Source organism: Eucalyptus grandis, chromosome 2 (genome assembly GCF_016545825.1).
Source record: "Eucalyptus grandis isolate ANBG69807.140 chromosome 2, ASM1654582v1, whole genome shotgun sequence".
Taxonomy (NCBI): Eukaryota; Viridiplantae; Streptophyta; class Magnoliopsida; order Myrtales; family Myrtaceae; genus Eucalyptus; species Eucalyptus grandis.
The window spans coordinates 50086763-50095215 of record NC_052613.1 but is presented as its reverse complement, the minus strand read 5'-3'; the positions used below and the strand labels follow the sequence as shown (position 1 = coordinate 50095215).

Genomic DNA, 8453 nt, shown 5'->3' with positions numbered 1-8453 from the left:
ACCTTCTTTGGCTCACGACAGTCGCGAGCATAGTGACCTTTCTTGTCACAATTGTAACACCTCACCCTTGACATTTTCTTCACTTGAGGACGTTTTCCTCTCTTGTGTTGGTTAATTCTTGATCTCTTGCAATAAGGACTTGATCCTTTGCATTCCCACATATTGAACGAATCAATACGTTTGCGCTTAGAGCTCAAAGCCCTTTCTAAGCTAGAACCAGCATTGCAAATTTCTATTTTCAGCTCACATGCCGTTAAGCGGTCCTCTACCAGCTCAAGGTGGCGCACAACATCCTCAAGATCTTCCATAACATGGTCAAGAGCTTCTAGTGTTTCTTGCTTTTCCAGCACATATTGAATCTTCATATTCAATATTTCACAATTGTTGCCGTTCATATCAGCAATTACGTTCTTAGTTGCTGAAACCATCAATCTGAACACATCAGAAATATATGCACGAATAATTAATGCTTATCATTTATGCATCCACTTTGCACAGACCCATCATATCAATAAATAATTTCAAGTAAGGTTTCAGAATCAAAAAGTCACTATGTTTCCAATCATCATCCAAAAATCTTAACTTAAAACTATCATTAATATGATTGTCATATGCAAAATCAATTCTATGAAGCTACAAAAACTTGTAAACTATCCACAGCAACCAGCAATAATAGAAAGTAACAGATAATTGATATCCAATAAAACAATAATGCTTTCAACATAATACAACAATCCATTACACTAAGTAATATACACAGAAGAAAATATCAATATAGAAAAAGATATTCACACTCAATAACATCTCAAACTAATCTAAGAAATAAATAGGGAATGTCCTTTCTAATCTATCAGTCAAAACATCTCGAGAAAATCGAAGGCACATTTGCCAACCATGGGAAAACTTTTGGAGAGCTTTTATGTCGCCATCAAGGCGCATTTACTCTACGCCATGTGGCGCTCAATCTAAGAGTTGAAGTTTTGGTCAACTCAATCCTATAGTACTCTCTTATAAAAGCTTCCACTAGCCCCCTGTAATCCGGGACCACGTTGACCTCCCATAGCCGATCTAACACGTTGCCATTCGGGTGGAAGAGTGTTCATCAAAGCCGGCACCTTCTCAAAATCCGGCATAAGATAACCATTCCAGATGATTTCTGTATCATCGATTGACCCTAACCATGTGTGATACTAAATCACTATCAAGCTACCGATAATCAGCTAACTCTTTCATCAGCCTTTTCAGTCTAGCTCTTCCTTCGTCCGTTCTCGGGATTGTAGGTATCCATGCATTACGCATCATAGTTCCTGCAACAAATGCAGAACTAAAATAGATCACTTTTAATCCACAATAAACAAAATGGAAAATACATAATTTTCCATGATTCATGCAACAAATGCAGAATAAAAAAATGGATTACCTCTAACCCACACGAGACATAATAAAAAAAAAAAGAAACAAATTCCTTTTTTTTTTTTTCGTCGGTCAACGGTCAACGGGTCAATGGGTCAACGGGTCAACGGTCGGTCGTTGGACCGGTTGGTCGGGTCGGGTCGGTCGGAACGTTCGGCCGATTCGGGCGAACGGACGGCACGTGCCGCGCGCGTGGGCTGACGTCACGTAGACGTCATCCGGCACGTGCCGCGCGCGTGCTGTCGTCCGCGGTTCGGGTCGGGTCGGGTCGCCAGTCGGTGACCGCCCGGCCAATGTCGTCGGCGCTGACGTCAGCGATGACATCATCCCAGCGGTTACCGACCGTTGGATGACGTCATGTTGACGTCAGCACGCGTCGGTCCGCCAACCGGCGCGTGCCGGTTCGCCGCCAGTGTCACGCACGTGCCGGTTCGGCCACCGGCGTGTGGGACGCACGCGCTCGCCGATGCCAGCGCTTCGGGCGCGTGCAGCGTCGCTTGGCGGCGCACAACATGTCGCCGGACTCGCCTCGACGTCGCCTTTCTTCCCATGCCATTAGAATTCGATTTTGACTTACGGAAACTCGAAAAAATCGATGAACAATGCTCGGGTGTCGGGATTTCTCGCCCGATCCGTGCCGGCCGATTTTCTTCGTGAAAATTCAATAAAAAAACATGAAAAGGGTCGGGAAAACGTGAACAAGGGCTCGATACCAATGTTGGGAATAACGGATCCCCGAAAACCGGATTCGACACTAAATCGAACCCCTAAATCAATGCGGAAGACGAAACCCGGGAAAACACGTATCACCGATCGTAAAGCACACCACGGAGTTGAGCGTACCTTGTTAGCCACAGATTAGACACCGACGCCGATAGAGGAAGAGAAATTGTCCCTTGTTCGATCCGATGACGCCTTGAAGGGAAGACAGTGTTGCCGTTTGCTTTCTGTTTTTGTTTTTAGGAGGGAGAGAGCGTTGGAGAGAAGACGTACGTTGAATTTCCAACCAGTGTCTTCTCTCTCTCTCTCCTCCCTTTTATATGTCCCCCCATCCACGGGCCGTATTCCCGTGGGCCGGGCTTTTTGGGCCCAACTTGGGCGGACAGGCCTTAAGCCCATCTCATATAAAACCATCACGTCTATTGTAGCCCACCACGGGCAAGATGCATATCCATGTGAACCCAAAGACCAGGACACTTCCTCTCTTCTCTAGACTTCAACTCAATGCCTCGATTTGCGGAGAAATGCACAACGAAATTGTTGGGTTGACAACATGATGCGAGGAGGCAACCGTCTTTTCGATGAAGACTTCTTCGATGCCATCAATGGAGTCGACGACCAACTTTGCGTTTTGGTCCATGAAAAATTCCCTTTACCACGAAATTCAGTCTCGCAGGACATGGAATTACGGAGTCTTCAAGGACATCTCTTTAACGCTTTACAGTTGGGTCTCTTGGGGCTGGACGCGAGGAAGCTTAGGACGAGTTTGGTAACGGTTCTATAAAAAAAAAAAATTCCTGGGAATAAAAATAGAAAAAACTATTTCTGTTATGAGAAATAATTTTTTTTTATTTTTTTTTTTTTTAATTTTAAATATTTTTATTATATTTTTCTTTTTCTCTTTGGCCGGGTCGGCCACCGCCGTGGCCGGCGATTGGCTAGGCAACATCCGGCAAGCTTGCGAAGCCTCGCCAGGCTAGGGCGAGGCCTAGCGAGCTCGCTAGAGGCTAGCTCGGCCTTGGCGAGCCTTGCCGAGATCTAGCGAGGCCGAACCTCGCGGCCACCTCACCCGGGCGACACGAGGTCAGCCTCGCCTTGGCCGGGCGAGGCTGAGCTCGCCCAGCCAAGGTGAGGCTGATCTCGCCGGGGCCGGTGATGCTCCGGTGAGGTCGCGGCCAAAGTAAAAAGAAGAAAATGAGAAAAAAAAAAAAAAAAAAGAAACAAGTTTTGTGTTTTTGTTCTTTTCTTGTTTTTTGTTTCTGTTTCAAATTTATTCCCAAGAATAAAAGTGTAAACAAATGCATTTTTGTTCTTTTTTTGTTCCCCGGAACAAAAAAACAGAAATTTTTGTTCCGAGGAATAGAAACAAAAATAAACAAATAGGCCCTTACTCGATGGTAGAGGCAACCTCGGAAGAATTTCAAGGGAGATGATCGGTTTTATTCTTATACCAATATCCATTTGCCTTGTATCGGAGGGGCTCATTGGATTGCGCTTGAGTCAAGAGTAAAGTTGCCCCCGATCGAAGTAGGATTTATTATTGAATTGGAGCACACGTGGTAATTAACGGATATACCAACTTAGGGTTGTACCCTCCTTTTATCACAGTCATACTAGTTTATAATTTTTTCATAGGATTAACTCAGTTCAACAGAAACTAACAAAGAGTAAATTTATTTTAACTATATTAGTAAATTTGTACAATTATATCAATTTAAGGCTTTCATAGTTTTTTAAGCTTTCATTTGATATTCAATATGATCTCTAAACCCTTTTTTTATTGGGTTAATGTTATGAAAATTCTCAAATTGGTATATCTATAACAAATTTACTCTTTGTTTGTTTCCGTTAAATTTTGTTATCAAATTGCTAAGTTGGATGACATATAATAGTTGATGGGTGTATCATTTTAGGGTTTTATCTTTTATATGTCACAAATATTTTTTTTTGTTGACACCTAATTTTAGCAAATCTAGGAAAATAAAGAAAATAAAAATTGCATTGGAACAAATAAAAGGAAAAAAATGAAAAAATGGAGGAAATTGATTTGATTGATTATGCATGAAAATTTGAAATTCTGATGAGCATTTGGATTTCGTTAAATGCAGAAGCAATTTAAAAATCAAGTGAATAAGGGGCAAGAATTTTGTAAAATGGAAGAAATGCGAACAGGATCGGCGATTGCAAAATCATGTTATAATTTACAGATTTGATTTAATGTGGCAAGAGATGGAAATTTGGAAAATGCCATAAAAATACAGCCGTCCGGAACTAGGGGTGAGCACGGTTCCGGGTAGAACCGAGAATCGGAGAACCGAACCGCAGAGTTCCGGTTCGGTTCCCGGTTCCGAGAGGCCGGTTCCGGTTCCTGGTTCCTTTTTTGGGAACCGGCGGTTCTCGGCCCGGTTCCCAAACCTAAAAACCCTAAATATTTTGATCCGGCGGCGTCCCAATTTTGAACTTCCGCCCAAACCCTAAATCGCTGGTGAAACCTCCGCCCAAACCCCGTCCCCGACTCCTCCATACCCCTACCTTGAATCCCTCGACGAAGCCCTCCTCGACGACGCCGCTCACCCCAACGCTGGACGCCGCTCGCCCCGGATGACGTTGTTGACGACGCGACGCCCGCAGCTTGCCGCCCTTGAAGTCGATGCCGCTTGCCCCCTGCTCGCTCGCTCTTTGGACACCACTCGCCCCCACCCCCGTTGTACACCGCTCGGCCCCCGACGATGCCCTCGACGACGACGCCCCGCCGCTTGCCGCTCACCCACCGCTTGCCGCCCTCAGGGCGTCCTCCATAGCATTCGATTCGACTCTGTTGTAGTGCGCACGCTCTCTCTCTCTCTCTCTGTGGCGTGGGTTTTGTGTCTTCTGTGTGTGAAATTTTTAATTTCTCTTTCTCTTTCTGGTTTTGTTTCTTGCGAAGTGCAGAATTCAGGTTTCAGGGACTCGAGGAGCTTCTCTCAGCCGCCTTTCATGCTGGTAATCTCTACCGCCCCCTCTCTCCATCGTTTGTTCACGATTGAACCTCCTGGTTTTCTTGAATTGCTTATAAGAGGTGATTGGAGTGTTCTAATTTTTCTTGCTTTATCTCTCTTATGCTGGTGGCTGAAATAATTGGTGTTGATCAGTAAAATCTATCTTAAAGTTGATTCTCTAGTTCGGCAGGCTGATGCACTTTGACTCATTTGTTGTTGAATAATAATCTTATATGTTGTGTAGATCAGGTTCCCACTAATGGCAAGCTTTGTGCTGACAAGCAAAACCAAATCTTTAGTTGGAACGTTGTATCAGTCAATTTTGTGCTAATAACCACGAATACAAGCATAATTAGTATCCTCTGCTTGTAGCGGTGAGGCCAAGGGCGAGCTTCTGGCAAGCGATGGAGACGTAGAAGACGAGGTGGGTGAGAGAGAGAGAGGAGGGGGATGGAAATCCAAGCATTATACTGGACATAAACACTAGACTTGGAGTAGCACTGCTGTGTAGGTAATTTTCATGTGCTTGCTGAAAAAGCTGTTTTTTTCAAGAGGATCGCTTTTTAAATTTTTTGCTGGCGTTCTTTGACTCAATTGGAAGGGCGGGGCAAAGTGAGACTGTATAGGTGCATAATTTTGCGCTATTGCCTGTACAAGTGAGATTTCACTTGTTGTATCATCCAATTGATGCTTAGAAGTTACTACTATACAGGCAGTAGGAAGTTCCTATCAGTCAATGTTGTATCATCCAATTGATGCTTGGAAGTTCTTGACAGTCCCAAGTCTCACTTGTACAGGTGCAGTAGTTGGAAAGCTCATCAATTTGGTGACGAAGTGAAGGTTACCCAAGCTGATGTATTCAAGTAGCCGAATAACATTAGGCAACCTGATGCCTGCAAAGTTTTTGAAGGTATAGCTATGAATTTGTCACAAGTGCTAAAGCAAAATTCTCGGTTTTTTTTTTTTATAATGTAAGTGTGTGAAAACAAAAGAAGTTTTGCGCTTGTTTGTTCGTGGTGTGCCAATTTAAAAATTCATGTCTCGAAATATTGAAGAGATCGTGTTGTATTGGAATTTGAAATTTTCGAGCATATATCTCTCTTTTCCTCCAAGTTCACAAGCATTTTCATTTTCCTTTGAAGGTATGAGTTTTTTCCTAAATCCAGCTTTGATCTTTAATCCTTCTGCTTAATTGTTGGTAATGTTAGCTATGTTAGGCCTTCATGAACTCTCTATTTCCGATAAAAACTATATTATTACATTCTTCCCAAGTTGACTAGCATATATCGTTTTGTATTATCTTTGATGAATGACAAGCTTATTTTGTTATTGCTGCGTTCTTTTCCGTTTTTAAAACTAAAATGAAAAAAAAAAAAAAAAAAGAACCTGTTGGAACACGGAACCGACCTTGGAACCTCGTGATAGGGTAGGTTCCAGGTTCTGGTTCCGACGGGTAGGTTCCAGGTTCCAAAAAATTAGGAACCTGTACCGAGGGTAGGTTCCGGGTTCCGGGTTCCGGGCGGAACCTGTAAGGAACCTGGAACCGCTCACCCCTATCTGGAACCAATATAAAAGAGTGCTGCATTTTTCAAGCGAAAAAAAAAAAAAAAAAAGGCCACACAATTGAGAATATACGGCCATAAATTCGTGAAATAAGAAATCACGTAAGAGAGAGGGAGAGATCTCGGCCAGCTTTCAGCGGAGACAACTCTCCACGCCAGCGCCCTCTCCGCGACCAGACCAGTGGTCGCACCTCCGACGCGATTGCCTCTCACCACTTCTAGCAACTTCGCAACAAAGTAGCCAGTCGCAGCTTCACGTTGTCCCCTCGGGTCTCGCTATGCTCCAACGGTAGCCGTGACGTGTCTTTGCTACTGCTCTCCATCGCTCGCATCTCCAACTGGCAAGCACCGTCATAGTGTCATCGATAAGTTGACTCATCCAAGTTAAAAGTTGAAGACCGTGAGTTCAAGGGGTGGATTTTGTTCCCTACTATCAAAACTGTCGACCAAGGTTGAGAATTCCAAGTCAAGGAAACCCATCACGTGATCTTGCAGAGGATAAAAAACAACAAAGAGGGAGGTGGCTCTTGGAGATCTGCCAATCGAGGACACGCCTGTCACCTCTCTTCATCACCAGCTGTTCAATCCGAGTCTTCGCAATAGCTGGTCATCATCTCTATCCTTGGATGCGAACTTGCTCGACCGTGACTATCCTTGGCGTGTCGCCTTTGCTGCCCCCGCCGTGTTCAAATAGCCCGTGACGACCCGTTGCTGCTTCGATCTGTGCCACGCCCAACGACGAGTTGCTGTCCATTTGAGCCGTAAAGCCACCGTTCCCATTCGCATCCGAACCAAGTCGATCCCGAAGTTCTTATTTTTGCAGGTTCGTTGACCGTGAACCCACGGTCATCCTTTACCGAGAGATCCCACCATCACCCACAACGCACCATTATCAATCTGATGTCAACTGGGTGAGACTCAGTGAGGATTGCGAAACGTGGAGAACAAGAGCTAAAGAAAAGAACACAAATCCTTCGGAAAATCGTGCACGATCCACGCCTTCTCTACAGCTCAAGAAATTTCTGCTTTGCAGGTTTCCTTAAAACCCCACTGAGCTCACTCCTTGCCGTGACGACTCTTACGTGAAGCGTCGTCCCCGTTCGCCGTCGAAAAACCGGTCGCGATCTCAGTCCAATTGCACTTGGTCCAAATTTGGGAAGAATATCATCAAATTAGGTAAGATGCACATCTCTCGTATATTTAGATATTTTATTGCCTAATATATGTCTATTTATATCTAGTTTCATATCCGTGAGTGATAAACATAACTTTCAATTAGGATTTATTCCTAATTCGCAACTGCATTATGATTTTTTATTCTATCTATAAGGTTTTAGATGAAATAATTAATCAAGCGGGAATAAAATTGATATTTTGATCTTTAAGACTTAAGATCAATTTATCGATTTTATTAGCGAGATATTATCCTTTGATCTAAACGATGTATGATATCTTTAGTGATTTTGAATGGTCTGTCTTGTCTTGATTGCTTTATCTTGAAATATGTTTGGGTTAGAATATTGCATGATCTAGGGTTATTTGCATGTTTAGATTAAGCATTTTGTTTATCATGAATTTTCGAAATAAAAAATGAATCTAGGATGTTAGATTTTTGTTTCATTAGTTTAAATTGCATGTTTAATTATTTGACATTTTAAATTAATTAAAAAAAAACAAAAACAAAAACCATCATGCATATGTCATGTAGAATTAGGGCATATTTTGTACATCATTGCATATTAGGGTTAAATTGCACTTAGTTTAATTTTAGATAATATAT

At 43.1% G+C, this 8453-nt stretch overlaps 1 long non-coding RNA gene across 2 annotated transcripts; it reads left to right on the top strand.

Moving 5' to 3' along the window:
- The first annotated feature begins 4971 nt into the window (after window positions 1-4971).
- Window positions 4972-6223, top strand: LOC120290833. Of its 2 annotated transcripts, none has more exons than XR_005548460.1 (3): window positions 4972-5115; window positions 5361-5622; window positions 5909-6223. It is a non-coding gene; the product is annotated as an uncharacterized LOC120290833 (long non-coding RNA). The 2 variants fall into 2 exon arrangements; XR_005548461.1 differs by having other exon boundaries at window positions 4972-5191.
- The last annotated feature ends 2230 nt before the right edge of the window (window positions 6224-8453 follow it).